At 38.0% G+C, this 19,201-nt stretch overlaps 1 protein-coding gene across 3 annotated transcripts in view; it reads left to right on the top strand.

Moving 5' to 3' along the window:
• The first annotated feature begins 216 nt into the window (after positions 1 to 216).
• sipa1l1 (signal-induced proliferation-associated 1 like 1) overlaps positions 217 to 19,201 on the top strand; it is a 104,915-nt gene continuing 85,930 nt past the window's right edge. For all 3 annotated transcript variants that reach the window (XM_036581986.1, XM_036581983.1, XM_036581984.1), the window contains exon 1: positions 217 to 479. The gene's annotated coding sequence lies outside the window, so the exon portion shown is untranslated. The remainder of the gene's footprint in view (positions 480 to 19,201) is intronic.

Here is a 19,201-nt window from a genome sequence, read left to right as displayed (position 1 = left end):
TCAGAATTTAGCCAAAATTAATTTGACTAATGGCAACCAAAAGGATTCATTGGAGCTGAAAGCTTCGAAAGAATCGGTTCGTTCAACGGAATCAGTGGTTCAGTTTTGCTCTCGCTTGGCTTTTCCCATTCACTCCCGACATATCGCGAGATTCTCCGGGAGAGCCGTTGGTCGTTGGCTTTCCGTGACGTCACCAGCAGCTTCAACTTTGTATGAAGTTGGAAGTTGAGCAGTTTGTGAGGGAGAGAGACGGGAGAGAGTGTCGCTGTGGACGGAGGGAGGCGCGGTTAAACTCCGAATACTTTCATAAAAACACAAAGAGAGCCTCCATAGGGGCCACACAGGAGCCCCGGTGTGTGTCCCCAACTCTTCGAAGGCGTTTATTCGTCGGAGAGACGCCCGTGTGGAGTTTTAGGGCGAGATTTTGCTCTGGTTGCGGGGAGAGAGAGACTCCAGCGAGGTGGCAGTGAGGAGGGAAGGTGAGTTCACAACACTGCTCTGATTTAACCGTCAACTCTTAACCGTCTCTGCAACACCAGAGTCTGTACGACTATTTGTCCTGCTATCGTTTTAGTGACCGGTGTTTTCCTTGCAAGAAAATTGAGTTTTGTCAACCCATGAGCTGCTGCAAGTGCATACAACGTAGCTAGCCAGCGTTACGGATGGCTCAGCTAGGTTAAGTGTTGAGCCCGGACGGCGGATTACTGTGATTACTATCAGGCAGCGGTTAGCAGGCGAGAGTTACAGGTGGCAGCGATGCTGCAGCCTTTCGCTGAAATACAGCATATATTTCTTCGTGTTTAGCCACGGGAAGCGTTTCCTTCTCTCCGCTTTCGTCGAGGTCAGTGTGTAGTGGTCTGCCTCATGGGAAAACGATGAGCAAGGTAGCTCAAGATGTTGACTGCAAACAGAAAAGGAATGAGCCGAGGAGTCTTTGCTTTCTGAGCAGCTCCAGCTGTGGAGAGCGGCAGCGGCAGCTTTGTCCATAGCGAGACAACGTTAATGACTAAATCGCTGGCTAATGTACATTTTTAAAAAATAGATAAGGAAACTCAGGTCAAACAAAACCTCCTAAAGCATCACCAGGACCTTAACGTAACGTTGCATGATTGAGAAACGCACGGACAAATAAACAGGATTAAATATGGTCGGTAGTTTTTACATTCAGTAAAATAATTCGGTTGTTACACTTAATGAACTACGCTCTATTAACAGAATTGGCGTGTATACTTGTAAACGTATGTAAACAAATATCCTTAATATATTTAAAGCAATAGGAATATATTATGCAGTTCACATAAGTGCATTTTAGTAAGCTCACTTTATGTACTTAAGCTCACTACTTAAATAACATTACGGTACTAGTAAAGTCGGCATCAGAAAGATATTCACCTGCGCAATTGAATCATCTACCCGAATTATGCACTCTTTCGTTATAGTTGCTGTTTCCTTCCTAGCTTTCTGCTAGTGGAGGTGTTGGACTGACTGCTGGAGAGCTTTGCTGATTTGTTGGGTCATTTACATCTCTTTTCTCTGTCTTTGTTGGGTGTGTGGGAGGTTGTTCTCTGTGTAGTGGTCAGCTCCTAAGTGCAGTTTAAGTGGGGGGTGAATTTGGAGAGTTGGCCTTGGGTTGGAGGTTGGAGTGGTGGCTTGTGGTCTTTTGTATTTTAATTGTATTGTAAGTCATGTTATATTCTGTTGCAATCTATTTATCAGAGTCTCCAGGGTTGGACTGCTAATCTACACCGAGCTCTTTTGACTCTAATGGCTTTCACAATTCCTGTCAGCACTACTGTTTAAATGGTGGTATTAGATTAGATTTAATCAGTGGTATTAGCAGCAGACCACTCTGAAAAGAGACTGTTCTGGATTCATCTGTGCTGAATTTGGGTTTTATGTAGAAATTGCTTTGACGGCTTCTAGGCAGAGTTATAAGTGTGTCCATGTTGTGATTATGTTGCTACAGGGGGAAAAACAAACTTGCAGTCAGTTAGCTGTAGTTACTTTTGAGCAAACCGATTAACAAAGGAAGTCATACAGAATAAAAAAAAGGGCTGCAGTATTAGCAGTAGTGATAGACTGCACATATGTGCTTTGGTCATTTCATAGTTGACACTCCTTTTTGGTGAATTCATAAGGCAGTCTTGGTGGTCTTGGAAAAACATGAAGGGGATTCACCAGTATGTTTGGTCCAGGGACAGGGGTCTGTATAGTTTGCTCCAGTGATGGTGTTTATGGTGTGTATGGTGCGGTCCATTAATGATACTTGGTCTTTATGGTTTGGTCCAGTGATCGTATGTGGTCTTATTTAGTGATGATATTTTATCTGTGTGGACTGGTTCAGTGACAGTCTTATGTCTGTATGGTGAGGTTCAGTGATGGTATTTGGTCTGTATAACCTTGTTCATCAATGGCATTTGGTTTGTATCCTCTAGTCCAGTAATAATATTTGATCCAGTGATGGTGTTTGGTCAGTGTGGCCTGGTTCAGTGATAGTATTTGGTCTGTGTGGTCTGGCTCAGTGACAGTCTTACCAATGTGTGGTGTGTTTTGGTGATGGTATTTGGTCTGTATGGTCTGGTTCAGTGATGGTGTTTGGTTCGTATTGTGTTGTTCAGTGATGGTATTTGGTCTGCATGGTGTGGTTTAGTGATGGTATTTGGTTTATATGGTCTTTTTTTAGTGATGGTATTCAGTCTGTATAGTCTGGACCAGTGGTGATGTTTTGTTTGTGCAGTTTTGTTTAGTGATGGTATTTGGTCTGTATGGCCTTGTTCAGCAATGGTGTTTGGTTTGTATTATCTGGTCCAGTGATTGTATTTGATTTGAATGGTCTTGTCCAGTAACAGTATTTGTAAATTCATTTGGTCAGTACTGTACAGTTTAGAAAACCACATGATTGAGGGACAAAATTAATGATTATGGCTGAGATGGGTGATGTTGACTTTTCTTACTTCCAGTATAGGGTGTGTTTAAGATATATCTGAACAAAGGGCAAGTTCCGGAAAGTGATAAGCATGGTTTGCTTAACAGTAATTTGATCCTAATTGCAATTTAATGTCTGGCAGTTTGTTTTAATCTCTGACAATGTTTAAAGTAATTTCATTTGATTTGATTTATTAAGCCATAAATTGATTCAGTGCGCTCATTAAAAAATGCACAAACATGGCTTCTTCTATAAATTGATTACTTGAGGAAACTGTCTCTTACATTGAGACATGGAAAAAAGAATGACAATAAAAGCAAACTCTGCTATTTCACATTTCTACTTCAATTTCAGAAAGTGCTGTTAGTGGATTGGTGTGTAAGTGTCTGTGAGTGAGTGACATTAGTTCTGCAGCTTGCACACATGGCACTCTTCAGGGAACTGGAATATAGGGGTATCTTCTTGCTAGTTTAGTCAAGTCAACATCAAAAGTCTATGGTCAGTATAGATGTTGACACTGGCCGTTTTTACACCTGAAAGTTCGAACCAAGGTTTATGTTTTTGTTCCATTGTATACAATTGATCCGGTTAGCTTTGTTTTCACATTGCAATTTAGCGAGCGCACTAAGGACTATACATGACAAACTTATGTCCTGTCGTCATCACCTACGTGGGCTGTGTCTCCATATACTTGACATTGATTGGTTTGTAGAGGTTCTTACGTCTGACGATGGCATGTTGTCAATTCAGCGGATAGCTTTTTCTGTTGGAATGCAGAAAAATGAAGAACCTCTCTCACTCATTCTCTCAAAAAACAAGGAACAGATTTTGGCATTTTTATGTGTTTTTTTTTTCCCCTCCAAGCTGACTTTTGACTTTGTTGAGCATAATTGCAATTACAGTGAAATATATATTGTTAAATGGGTGACGATAGCCTGACTCAGCTTCCTGTAATTAGTCCAAAAGTCTAAACCATCCAAAAAGTGTTTTCATACCACAAACTAAACGAATCATAGTTCATTTTGATTTGGACCGAGACCACCTCTTTAGGTCGGACCACATTCTGATCCTTTGGTCCGGACCATGGTCTGAGGCACCTTTCACACCTGCTATTTTGTTTTGGACCAAACTGAAAAGTCCAAAGGTCTAGACCACAGGAGGTAAGTGTGAAAGTGCTCATTGTTTCTGCTTTGTTTTGTGGCTCTGCATTTTTGCTGGTTCTTTAAAAAATATGGTTAATCTGATTCAGAAAATGTGTACAAGGCGTGCCAAGGCGTGGTGAGTTCGAGGATTGAACTTGCATTAGAAGATTGATGCAGTTAAATTGACAAACAATTTGTAGGCTTTTCATTGCTTTAATTAAATTAATGAGTCTTTACACTGCTAACCTGATGCAGTTAAACTGACAAGGAATTTATAGGCTTTTCATTGGTTTGATTAATTTAATGAGTCTTTTACCCAATAAACTCAATAGATGCAGTTCAATTGGCAAGAAATTTGTAGGAATTTCATTGGTTTGATTAGTTTAATGAGTCTTTTACTCAATAAACTCAATAAATGCAGTTCAATTGGCAAGAAAGTTGTAGGCTTTTTCTGCTTTAAATTAATGAGTCTGTGCAATGACTCATACACCCTGTATAATCCTAGTTCCAGCCCATTACAAATGCTGTTTTAAACAACTTTCAGAAATATAATCATTTGTAGAAGACAGACAAAACAGTAATCCTGAGATATCTTTCCCAAGACTACCACACAGTATCATCTACCTCAACCATATTTTGCAAGTGTATTTTCTCCAACCACTGTCTAAGAATGCCAAGGATGCGACATTGCCTCCAGATATCTGCATTTTCTGTATTAGGTAGCCTGTTGAGAGCGAGTGTGTAGGTGGACACGCACACATTGTGCAACATGTAGAGAAGGAAATGAGAGGGGAAAAATGCCTGGGCGTATGATTGGCAGGAGAGGGATTATCACAAGCTTTTCACAAGTAGAGTGACTGCAGAAATCTATAGGTGTTCATGGATTAAAAGGAAGCATTGTGTAACTACTATGCAATTTGTAACTACTATGCAATGTGTTTGCATAGCAGTTCGACTGTCAGTTGTGTGCATTTTTCACACGAGATTCTGATTTATTGAAATGTGTTTGTTTTGCGAAGCTTCAAGTTTGGGGAGACTTGCTTAGCAGGTTGCTGTAGCCTGGTTTAGTGCTGCACAATATGAATGAATACCATTTTGGTTTTTTTGCTCCGTGTTGTGCTTACGATATGACTTGCGATGCATTACTGAATCCTTGGGGTGATGTGGTTAACTGACCGGCGTTATTTTGGCTGAAATAATTAAATTGTTGGAAAAACGTGACTCCAAACACCCACAGAAACACTAATCTGTAGTGTTATGAGATTTAGTCCGGATGCCCTAGCGCAAAGTGTGTTTAAATTTCTTTTCGCAGTGCTAATTTTCATATTATTGCCTTCAGTGATATTAGAATTGTAAAATAGGAGTACAACGATACACTCAGCTCATGATTCGATGCACAGTACAATTTGAAGTTCTTGTCATATTTTAAACAAAAATGATGAAAAATGATGACTATGATGTTGTTGCACAATTTACTAAGAACACTAGAGCTGAGTGACAGAGTGGTGGTGTGAGTTATTAATTGGTGCTGATTGTCTACAAACTTTGGTGTTCAAACAATGCAGCTGCATTAGATAGCATAATTGATAGAATGTGCATCCTCCACAGTGCATTGTTACAGTTATGCATTGTGATATCACAATGCCACGATTCATTGTTACATCCCTTTGCAGTAATGATTGACAGATGAAAAAGCAGTCCTAGATTGAAAAAAGACAATATATGTTGTCTGATTGTCTAATATGTTGTCAAATTCAGTTGAGCATGCTAAACAAGCTGTCTCGAAGTGTTTTCAGCCTACTTGGAACATTTTTATGCATATCAGGTCTCTGCTATTTTTTTCATTTTTTATAGTTACACAAATTGGTTCTCAATAATGGGAGAGGGTTCATTCTTTTTACATACAAATGTATATGTTACCTTTACTTTATTACTCAGCCTCTATGCTAACTAGGCCAAAGCTTCTATTAAACATGTCTGTAAAATCTTACTGGTACAGATTATGCTCTTAACACCACAGATGTTCAGGTTGTATAAGGTTTTTGCAGTGGAGTCAGATTCATTATCTCGGTCCTTTCTTCCTGTTGGTTGTTACCTCACACCCCCAGGTGTACATTGCTTCGGGGTGGATGTCATATGAGGAGAGAATGAAGTTAGCACGGAAGGCAGTGCTGAAATCCACCCGTGTCATAATTTAATAGGCTAGTGTGGGCAGCGCTTCCTTCGCTCTTCCCTCTGCAGAAAGAAAGGTCTAATTCAATTGTTTTGAATGAGTGAGTACTGATTTTCGCAGGCACATATCTGGGCCTCATGTCTTGATACAAAGGAAGTGTAGAGTCTAACTTTCCAACAGACAATTGAATATTTCCATTTATTTGTGGAGCACTGCATTTTAGCAAACCTGCTTTTCAGTATGTTGTTTTTATGGGAAATAGCTAACCTGCTTTGTGATTCAGCACCCATCAAATCAACACTGTGGCTTGATGTTGCTTTTTGTGTTTGTTACTTTTACTTCTCAGCTGTAATGGTTCTGTGAGCATGATGCCGTCAGGCAATTTACTATGTTAGTTATCTGTGTATCCTTGTGTCATTTTGTATCATCTTGTCACCACAATCCTTCCATACTTAAAAATGACTTTCTCTCAGAATACAGTTCTGTGCAATAGTTAGTGACCTCCCTACACTTACTTAGTTTAACTTAATTTAACCCTTCAGTAAACTGTATGTTTGCATTTAGGTATTCATTGTTGCTAATTTAGTATTACTAGTCATTACTAGTTAGTTTACATGCTAACTAGATGGGTAAATAAAGAACTTACAGCCATCAAGGTAGCCATATCAACTACATGTAGTTTAAAAGGAAGGGAAAACAGTGAACATTAAAGTGCATACTGACTCCACTGCATTAACTGTTCTTAATACTGACAGACCTTTTTGGTTTACATGTACTAAACAGTGTACCAAAATATGTCTACATAATGCAGGTACACAAAACTGAACGCAGCCCATGTTTTGTGACAAGCTACAAAACAATTCTACATTTTATGTTAAAATTTGACAATCCAGCCTTCCTTAGTTATTGTGATTATCCAGAATAACCATTTACTGGTTACCTCTACAGACACTGAGCCTCAGGTAAAAGCATGCAGTGTTATCCTCTTAAAAAAACCTCTTGTCCTGTAAGCAATTTTTTTTAATCACCCTAGGATGACAAATGCATTAGTCTGAAGACTTGTATGTGAAGTGTGATGGATGAACAAAACAGATGTTGAATTCAGATGTTGGTTGTGTAGTTTGTATCTGGGAAGCAAGTCTAATGTTTCAGACAAAGTAAAAAAAAAAAAAAAAAAACAAATAAAACAAAACAAAAAAAAAAACACACACCTACCAGTAACCACAATGCAAATTAGAGGTCTAGCTTGAATTGTTTTGATAATTGTTTTTTCTGTATAGGCCCTGCACTATAGAAATTGAAAATAGTGTAAATAAATATCTCGGGTAAACAGTAGCATGCTAGTTGCATTGTTAATATTTTGTTAGAAATGCGTTCAGCAAATTCCTCCTTCTCAGCTTCCACTTTCCATTTTTAACTAACACTAATTGTTATCATTCTGTAGTATTTCTTCTAATCTCATTAAGATTAGCTGCTGCTGACCTGATGAAAGACAAAGAAACAGTCTGAAGAGTTTCAATATCTGCATTATTGCTAAAATTCCCACCAACTGTCTTGCCATCTGCCTAGCAAAGCATGTGATGTTTTCCAAGGGGAGAAATTGTGAGCTGCTTGCTGAAGAGAAGAAGGCTGTTAACATGGTTCCCAAAGGCTGAAATTAGTAATGAATGCGCCCGTCTAACCCATGGACTCAATAATTACAGTCCTGTCTTCAGCACCATTTTGGGCACCATCTTATTGCATGCTTATTTCGAGCTGCTCCCTCAGATATATGCAGGCATTAGTCAAGACGTCCATCATTTAAAAATTCAGTAGAAGAGATGATTGCAGTGGAGATGATCGTTAGTTGATGTGTATGCTCCATATGCAAACTGCATTGTTTTAAGTGTTATAAAATTAATATGGCTGTTACTAATACTAACTACTGGGGACTTAGTGATGCATATTTTCAGATTAAATAACATTTTTGATTCTGAAATACCACATAGATTGTTTGAACACAAAATAGTAATCTTATTCCTATAAATGATATAAAAATGGGTAAGATCACCCAGGTGCCTAGGTTTTTTGTTCATTGATTGTGGTTTCTGCAGGAGGCAGCAATATGAGAAGCCCTCGGGAGAGCTTTGATCATCAGTACTATTTAGTAAAATCATTAGTAGCAGTTCTAATTGCTTTTCTCCTAAAGTTCTCCTCAGATTGTTTACAAACATGAAGTGTTGCATTTCAATTTGAAGACCCCTGAAATTCTAGTTAGCACTTCTGTAACAGTGATGTTCACCCATCACCATCTAGTCCAAGTGCCAATCCACTCCTGTTCCTGTGAAACCTCCACCACGTTATCCAGAATTAGCTATCAAACTGGCTATTATTCTGATATTTTTAACGCTGTTTAAGTTATGCAGAACTATAAATGTTAGAGTAGTCTTTATATAAAAACTAAATATTTTGAGAATTATTTTGGAATGTCAGAACTTTGCGATTTTTTCATGATTTCTTTACCTTATTTCATATTATATTGCATTTCATATGGTCTAAAATTCAAAATATCACACATTTAAAATTTTTTTAATATAACTGTATCATGGTGATGCACCAGAAATGTTTTCTAATGGCTGATTCTGATTTCTTTACACCCAAATTGGCAGATGGCTTATCCTCAGTTTGAGGACTAAAGCACATTTACAGTACTTTCATTTAGCCAAGGTTGCATTAATGATAACATTAGTTGCTCTTTGATGGGCCATTAAAAATGAATTACAAAAAATGAAAAATTATTAAATGAATGTAAAAAATATATTTAAATGACTTGAATCGTATAATCTCAGTTATTTGAAATCATTGAGTTTTTACAGGCGGCTGCTTACTACAGTCATTTTCCACAGTCATGTTATGCTGCAGCAAACAAAATGTGAATTGGCTGCATTGGGTTGAATAAATGTAAATAAAATAAAGCCGTAAATGCATTCATTTAGACATTATTCTAATTCTAGTGTTTTTTTGCATGTATGCTAGCAGAATGAGTGCTTTTTTGCATTTTTTCTCTTGTGAAGAATACATAGCTTTGCTTAACTCTCAATTGCACATAATTCTGTGTAACTAAAGACATTTGTATGAGTGTGTGTGCAGTATTGATTTGACAGTACAACTAGCGTTAGCTGCCAAGTAAACATTGCTTGCAAGTAAGGTGGCTAATCAGCCAATTTAGGCTTGCATTTTAATAGTTGCAGACAGTGAACAAAAAATGACAATCGTCAACTAAAATTTCTTTATGATGACAGCCCTAGCTTCAGCATTTTGGCACAGCATTCAAGTACAGCATGAGGAACACAAATTGGCCAAATTGACCTTTAACCCAAGCCTGCTCTGTCAAGGTATTTCAGTATAGTATCCATTATATACAGTACTCTCCATTACTAATAATGGACGATGGTGGCTCTCTTTCCTGAGGTGGAATTTGTTGGATTTATTGGGGTTGACACATTGTCTGGAAGATCTGCCTTAATGAGGCCTTCTCTCTCCCTGCTTACCTGATGAAATCACTCAACTTCACCGAAAATGTAACCTGCACATATCTGTCACACTCACAGGAATTTAAAGGTGTAGCAGTCCTTTTCATTTCCCCATGATACAGGGCTTTCCCTGTCCTTAGTGGCCATTCTAAATGTATCCAGTTGTCCATGTCCAAGACATGCTGCAGTCTGTCTAATGGTGTTCCTAACAACTATTTCATGAAATCCCATTTAAACGGGTGAAGTAAGACTTTATCCAAGCAACCAGCTACACCCATTTCTGTCTTTAATGACAGCGTCTGACTTGTGCAATATGTTAAGTCATCTGATTCATTAAGACTCATCACTGATTCATTAAGCTGCCAGACTGAAGGTACATTTTGAAGCGCATTCCCCTCTCCTCTGTTGTGTGGTTTTAATACTGGCTGTGAATTTTGTTTCTGTGTTTTGAGCAATGCAGAACAATGCCAGCAATCACATGGCTGTGTTTGCTGCAACCTGTGACCCATGGTTAAGTGCAACAACTCAATAATAACCTGTGCATAAGGAAGTGTGGTGAAAGTACAGATAATATTGTAAATGGTGAAATCATTTAGAAATTCTGCCTAAACAGCAGCAGTTGTATTCAGTGAATTGTGTATTGAAATATGTATTGAAAATTTGTGCATGTGTGAACTCAGAGTGGATTAGAAGCCATAATGTCAGCATTGAGAGTGACTGATAATTTAACTAGACTGTCATCCTTAACACAGAGACCTCTTCTATTTGAACTTTTTCAGCTGGATCTGTGTTTTCCAAGGAAGTTGTTGAACTGTGTGTGTGTGTGTGTGTATATGTGTGTGTGTGTGTACGTGTGCGCACACACATAAATTGCCCTTTATCTTTGTTATGCTGATATCAGCAGAACACTTGGCTGACTCTAGGCTGACCCAGGCTCTTCCGGTGTGCTTGCCAGCAAATATAATACCAAGATATTTTAGGCTAACATATGCCTAGTGTGTTGGATTGTATCACAAATCTAATTTCAAATAAAAAGTGTTATATTAAGAGCATTATTATTGCATTGCTGTTTAGTATATGGAACCACTATAACCACAATATCTTCATCTGAAGTCTTGCATTTGACACCGTGTGTTGAGTGCATGGTTGGTGTAAGATCTGTTAAAAGTGGATAGAATCAGGCTCAGGCAAGTTTGGTTGGTAGCATGCAGGTGCCTGTGCCCTGATGACAGTTAAACCTACAGCCAGTAGCAGGGGGGTATTTCACAAAGCAGGATATCTCAGTCCAAAGATGAGGACTGTCCAAAGCGACAAGAGCTAGACATTCCTGCTGGACAGTCCTCGTCTCTGGACTTTAGGAAGTTATCTGGTGAACTGAGAAACCCTGCTTTGTGAAATATCCTCAGGACTCTAGTATTCCCATATTTCAGTGTAAAATTAACCTTTTGGATGAAATTAGTAACACATTTATTGTATCTCGCAAAGATGAGATGGTCGAGCTGCGCAGGTTGAGCATGTTCTGTGGACCATTGTGGTGTATATACTTTTACAGGAGCATTTTCCTTGTTTTCTTTTACGAAGATTAGGTTTCAGTTCATATGCTATAAATATGTTTGCTTGAGCATCCACTTCAGTGTTAGGCTATGTTGCAAAATTACTAAAAGAAGTGTTTAAATGCTATGTAGAAATTTAAATAAACAGTTTTCTGTGGTTATTTTCCACACAATAACCTGACTAAGAAAATTCTGTTACGGACACAGTCCTAGTGGAGGTACTTTGCTGATATGTCAGATGAAATTGTTTTCGATAGTTCAGGGTCCTGAAATAATGATTTGACATGTTTGTTTTATAAGATTAATAAAATGTGGCCTTGAAAGTAAGGTTGAGCAGTAGAGCAACATTTGTAGTATTACATTATGACAAGTATTTATGGTGGGTAGTAAACCTAATCTTAAATGAATGGAGTGACTTATGTATATTAATATTGGTCTGCATGTAGAATTAGAAGTTCTGTGAATGTGCATCATTGCCATGTCTACTATTCAAACTCCCCTCATTTGTGCTGAAATGTATATTACATTTTTAAATGACTGCAGTGTGATTATTCAAAATGGTTGACGGTGATGCAGGGTTTTATTACCCAACACATATCCTAACACTGTTGTAACTGTTTACTGGTAGAGCTGCTATCACTCAGACGCCGAGTTATTGTATTAACAGTAATAGTTGGGTGATTCACCAAATGTTTACATAATGTGATTTTGGAAGACAGTGAAGGTAAATCTTGCACAAATGTTTATACCCTCAGGGCCTCAGGCTGGTACAGCAGACTCATTTAGAAAATGATGGTTTATGACTGAAGAAGTTGCATCTCACTCAGTACTATTACTGTGGACCAGTGACAAGAAACACATAATACACTACTGTGCAAACGTTAAATCGTGAAATCACTGTTTTGAATAATACATGCACCTGCAACAAAGCAAGCTTTATATAAGATGATGTTAATGTTCTGTAGGTTTCAAAGAGTTGTAAAAATTACTGTAAAAGTAAGAATCTGTGACTAATGGAGCTGTAGATGATTCCAGAATAACTGAGGAAGCTGTATAGTACTGAGAATGAACATACAGTAAAAGTAAGATCTACAACATCCCTTATATTCAGAAAGCTGTGACCAAATCTTGTTGCTGCTCAAACAGACAGTTATATCAAGAAATCACATTAAGTTGATAATTCCGGTTTATTATTAAGACATTTACTGTCTTTGTTGTGTCATGAATTCTGGTCGTTAACAAAATACTTTAACTTGTGAATAAACCATCAATTTCAAAATTGATGTCTAGTTTATAATATTTTAATTGACACTATGTAAGTTATTGTTACATAATAAAGATTAAGATGACAAGTGATTCCAAACTTTTGAACAGTAGTGTGTTGACTTGTGTGTTGACTTATTTGAAATTATTGTACAAGAGTAGGACTGTTACAATGACTCGATTACTAAATTAAAAAATAATGATTTTATATTTTAAATATGTACATTGCGCAAGCATGATTGGCTGGTTATGTTTTTTTCTTTTAGTTTATAGTTCTATTTCATAGTTCCCATTTTATAGTGTTGTAGGTGTGGCACCAGGGTCAGGGGTATGTCTAGCCGACTAGCCACAAAGCACTGAGTGAGAGTGCACAACAGAGATGAGGTCATCCCTTTGAACTGTGGTAAAATCCAGCAAACACAGGAACAATCAAATATGCAAGGCCCAGTACACACTGCACACTCTGCCACACTTGCTGTGTGTGAGAATAAATAGTGAGTCAGAGAAACTGGTTAGTGATTGTTTGAACAGACAGGGTCGAATGTGTGTGTTTCGTTAGGCTAGTCACACAGTGCTCGTTTTAACTAGAGTGTTTATTGTGGGTCACAGTCTGCAAACACACTGTAACTTTAGAGCTGATTGCCTTTCCTCAGAAAAAAAACAGTGACATATCTAAATTTAATTACTCTTTCCACAGTTTAACTCAGCCTTTAATCAATGTAAGTTTAATGTCAGTTCTGTTTGTGTAGTGCTGGGAGGTTTCTTAAATCAGCAATATTTTTGGTAAAATTGAAAGAAATAGAATTACGGAGTATGGAGAAAAAAGATCACACTAAAACATGGTGTGTGTGCGCAGCGCTGCAAATCACTCTGTAAAGCCTGAAATAATCATTTAAAAGTCAGAGTTACCAGGATGGATTTTGCCGGAGTTTTTCAGACCACATCATGCGTCACATGTATTAACGTCACACACACAGGCTCAAAAGAAGGTCCGATTTGATGTTAGGTCTCAAATGCAAAATCAACATTATGCTCCTGAAGATATGATAATTAACCTACATCCTCTGAAGACACGTCACCAAGTTTTGACTGAATTCTCTTCGAATACTTTTTCAGTACACTCGCAAGTCGGATTCATCTGTGGGGTCTGAAGTAGGCCTGGGCGATATCTAAAAATAATTAGCATGATATTTTCTTGTTAAAAACTTACACAGTCAGACACAAGATTTCCAAAACGTTGCCTATTGGTCGATATCTGTGCTAATCAGATAATTCTTCTTTAAACATCACTAGGCTTTAAAATGACTTAATTTTAGGTATGCAGTGATATGGAAATTGTGGTGAGATGCATTTTTTTTTAATATACATACCTGCTGATGCGTAAACATTTATAAAATCAATCAATTAATGAATCAGTCATTGAATATTTAGTTAAACTCAAATCAAACTGAAGGTGACCCTCATTTACAGTGTAGATAAGCATTATTAAAACACAAACAGATTGAAAAGAATAATTATAAAGCATTTAGTAATAATTATAATAATGATAATGATAGTTAAAATGGGACTATTTCTGTAGGGTCAGTACAATGCAATTTAATTAATAAAATACATTAATGAAATGAATGTCTTAGCACATGATCCCAGTGCCACCAAAACGTCTCTTCTGAAGTACAATAAATGCATCAAATGTTGGTTTTAAGCAAATATCTGCCTATACTAATATGATTCTGATATAATCATTCATCCCTACTATTTTTAATAGAAGTGCTTCACTTAAGATGAGAATCTAAATGTAGGCTATCAGGCCCAGACTAGAGGCTGCGAATATATGCTGTTGATTCTGTGAGTTAACTGCAGTAACGGAGGTCTTTTGGAATACGATCAAGATTAGCTTTTATGTAAGTGATCCGATATCAATCCGCTTAGCTGCCTGCTGAAGGAAGCTGGTCTGAGTCTAACCTTTTTTAAGCAGTGTAATTCTTGACAGGCACTCACATTACGTGAAGATCTTTCCCAGAATGTCTCGTTTCAGTCTTACTATTGCACACTCCATGCCTTTTTCCACAGGTGAGTGTTCAGATGTTGAATCAAGTTTCCATTATGATCGCGTGCTGAAAATTGCTCACAGCCAAAATAAAGTGTGTCAAGGATTATCCAGAACGGGCAAAAACATTAGCTTTCACAGCCGTATTAACCTTGGAGCTGCACGGAATTAACATTGAGCTGAAAACTGCACCATTACCTTCTTGTGTTTGTATGTCTGTGTGTTTGGGGAGGGGATCTGTATAAAAATCCTGATGTGGTTGACTGGAGAGTCAGAAACATTTATGTGCTTCACATATCACAAAATCCTTTCATCCACCTTGAACACCCCACAGGGAGCTTACATTCCACATTGACTTGAACTGCTGAGCTATCGATGACTCCCCTTTGCAAAATGATGCAGTACACATGTTTCACCACAGCACCAGGTTTACAGGTTATTGAACATGTGCATGTTCATTTAGACAATCAGAGCTCTGAGATTCCTCAAAGGTTGGTTTGGAGGAATTGATGGTGAATTTTATGGAAATCTTTCTTTGAGTGGCTAATCATAACCTCTGTCTAGTGTCTAGGTATTTATAGGACAATACACATTCAGTTGGTGGTCGAAAGTGAAGTTGAGTTGCCAATCTGAGAAATATACACTAAACAAAGTATGTTTTGTTGGAATTTATGACAACATGCACAAGCATGAAGTACGGTAAGAACTAGCCGTGTAATGTTTCAGAAAATGGAGAATTTAGGTCGACACAATACAGTGGTATCTTGATTCTGTACTTTTTTGATACAGCAAAACAAAAGACTAGTGATTTGAGCATGTGCCTCACATAAAATGTTTCCATTTTAACTTTAGAGCTTTCAACATTATAATATGCTATTCACGATATAACGATATGATACACTGCAATACATTGTGTTACAGCCTTAGTAAGACACATGCAGCTTGCAAACATTCAGTATCTCATCATGAATAGCATGTGCAAGTAAAGATGGCTTATGTGACCGTCTATGCAGAACCGTGTGATGCTTCTTTAAGAGCTTGGCTGATTTTAAGCTGCTTTTTTCCTTAGAGTGCTGCGTGGTGACAAGTGGGTGACTTTTACAGTAAAGCTCATAACTTGTGAAGGACTCAAGATGTGATCCTATTAACGTGTGGATTTTTTTTCCATTTGAAAAGGCAAGTTATGCAACTGCTCATAATAGGGACATTTCAGAGTTTTGTTTATGCTTATGATGGGCATAGACTTAATTTATTGTCAGCAGAAGTAATTATTGTTCGCAGCTTATTGTGCTTGGCAGAAGATGATTCTCATAGAAATTAACATTAGTGTAACATGCTGCAAACAGAAACAACAGCCTTTTGTCTTGCATAGCTTTTAATGAGAAACTGAGCGCTGATTCATTTGCTTACCTCGCTGTGAAGAGGGGGGGGATTGCTGCGGTAACTGTAGAACACTCCTGTGGTTTTGAGAGAAGGAAACACAGAAAGCAGAGGAAGAAAATCTTACGGTTGCTGTAGGTCACAAACCACTTGATAAAGAATTCTTCCAGAAGTACTACCCAGGCTTAGTTTATTCAGTTGTGTGTTGTAGGAGGGCATCAGTACTTGGTAACTGGACAGAAGTGATATATGATGTATTATAGCTCTGGAAGGTCTGAACTCTGACTTGAAGAAGATGGACACTTTTGACAACAATTCATTTAATGGCCTCTTTGTTAGTTTGACAATATTTGTGTGATCCAAGTGAGGCAAGAACCACATACTACATAACGTGTTCTTTGTTTATAGAGTAAGAATACCATAAGACATACTAGGATATCATTGGTCTCATTGGATGATCGTGATAATTAGAATCAGAATCAGGATTAAGCTTTATTTGCCAGTAAAATGTAAACATTTTATAGTAGTAAATAAAATAAGATACAAAATGCTAGGGGTGTGGGGAAAAACTCGATTCTTAGATGCATCGCGATGCGGACGTGAACGATTCTGAATCGATTCACAAACGTCAAAAATCGATTTTCTAAATATTTAATTTATAAAGTAATGTTGCCGGAACGCAAAAGGCGGAACTGGAAGTGCGGAAGTGCAGCGCCCGGACAGTCTGTGGCGGCACATAACAAAAACACAAAAGGATGAGTGAGAAATCCGACCGGCTCCCTCTGCATTAAAGCCAGGTTAGATCTGGAGTCACAACACAGATGATAAGAAGAGACATTCTGTCCTTTCAACAGAGTCAAACCACCTCAGGAGCCACAACATTTAATGTCCAGTATGTCTTCGTATGTATTAATGTCCTAGTATGGGCTAAAAATATAAACGAGAGCGCAGACTTACTTCGCTCTGCTTTAAGCTTTAGCTACAGCTGCTTTCCTCCCATCTCCGCCAGAAAACTTTTCTTCAAAACTAGAAGAGTTTCTTGTAAAATGTCTCAGCATCCGGCTGTTTTACGAGGTTGAAGTCGCTTCTCATTCGCCAGCTTCTCGTTCTAATTTTCCCGTTCCACCTTAAATTCTGCCTTAGGCGGCGAATGTAACTGCTGCACCATTTAAGGTGGAACGGGAAAATTGGAAAGAGAAGCGAGTTTATGTTCGCAACTTTTTAGAGAAAGACAGTCTCTCGTTGCAGATTTAACCAACCGCGCTGCTTATAAATGCGAATAAGTCCTCCAAATGTTCGTCTTAATCTGTTTTTTTCGTTCACTACTGGCGAGGCTTGACCTCGGGGCTATGTGACCTGCTGTCTGCTGTCTGTTCTCAGTCGCGAACCAGGGCTTTCGCGTTATGCTGCACACTTTGGAGCCGAGATTCAGCATCCAGTCTCGAAAATACCCCTCCCCCTCTCTACAACGAGACCAAAACTGAAGTTATAAAATGACTAAAGAAAACGGGAAGGATGGCTGTAACGTGCTGCGTGGACACCCATTACCACTGGATGTTATTTCAGGGTAACAGCGCATTTTATCACAGATGAGTGGCAGCAGCGTCTCTGACTGAGAGCCTTCTAGTTCACTTGACACATCACCTCCATTTGATTTATTAATAAAAGATATTTTAGATATTTAAAGCAAAGTATTTGTAAAGATCCATAATACATTTACATTATGGATCATTACAAATACTTTGCTTTAAAACTACCAAGTTTTTAGACAGTAGGAAGATAGAGATCCTGTATAGAGAGAAAAAAAGATGCATCGAGATGCATTGATAATCGTTTTATAATCGCATCGCAGCCCTCTGAATCGTAATTGTATCGAATCGTGAGGTGCCTAAAGATTCCCACCCCTACAACATGCATTCTTACCACACATTCGGACCATCACTCACACATGCGTGCAATTAAAGGACCTTTGCTGCATTCCCCTAGCCTCACTGTTTATCGTTCTAAGATAGTTTCTAATGTTGGAATGCTTGGTGTGGACAGTGTGGTACAGCAAACAGTCCAGTTTCACCATTTCTGTTACTCCTGAGTTTCCGAAATTGGCTAGTTTATCTTGGGACTCGGTATTGCTTAATTGCCACTGCCAAAGATAAAAATACTTATCTGAGCCTAGTAAAGACCTCTGTGTTCTTGTTTTAGGGTGAAATGTGTTTTAAAACTGCATTGTTTAAGGTAATGCTACATTTTCATCACAACAGGGTAAGGCTTAAAGATGAGTCATTTTACAGTGATGTGCATAGGGTTCCAGAATACTGAGTCAACTGTTTAAAATGCCAGTATTCAAATACTGAATTCAGTTTTCAAGTATTTGTTACATTCTGTCAAGGGAAAGTGAAAATATACTGGCCAGTAGTGAAATGCTGATTTCATGTTTTAACAGAAATGTAAAATGTGGCGGTTTTGCGAGTAATTAAATAATCTTATACTTTGCTACTGAAAACACAAGTTTCTGAAAGTGAATGTGTTACCAAATTCATGTTATTAAGGACGTGACTGTGAAGGAGGAGGCTGACACATTATCCACGGATTAGAAAAGACCGTGTGTAGAAGGTGACTAGTCCAGCAGTAGGTGTTGTACTACTTGTTAGTGTTAGCTCATTAGCTCCTTTGAGAGGCAGGTTCTGTTACTCATCTGACATGAAAACCTGCAGCTTTCCTATGGCTATTTTTTAATAATAAAGTGATCTCAAATTTTTACATCCAGTGCTATGATCTAAAAAGTAAGTCTACAGCCCTTCGCTAATTTTGACCATTTTTTCCATTTTGCTGTTGCTTTTTCCTTTCCTGCGGTTAACTGTTCATTAACTTTGATGGATGCTCAGATTTCAAGATTAGTTGGGATGCACATGCCTAGTTTTATGTCAAAATCAGAATTTGAAAGAGTACAGAGTTAAAACAAGAGCTACAATTTTTATTCTGGTTTATGTTGTAATCAAAGTTGTTATAACAGGTTGTAAGTGCAGCAGTGTAACCTGATAAAACTGCTTACAAATGAGACCACAAGTAAATGTCAGTCTGGCACACTTAAATCCACTGTTGTCAAGCTAAAAAATGGATTTGGTTGTGTAATTGGCCAAAACAATAGACCTGGACCATAATTTGCATAAAATAATTACAATTTAAATTGCAGTTGCAGTAATGTCCA

Source organism: Colossoma macropomum, unplaced genomic scaffold (assembly GCF_904425465.1).
Source record: "Colossoma macropomum unplaced genomic scaffold, Colossoma_macropomum, whole genome shotgun sequence".
NCBI lineage: Eukaryota > Metazoa > Chordata > Actinopteri > Characiformes > Serrasalmidae > Colossoma > Colossoma macropomum.
This window is presented reverse-complemented; position numbering and strand designations above follow the sequence as displayed.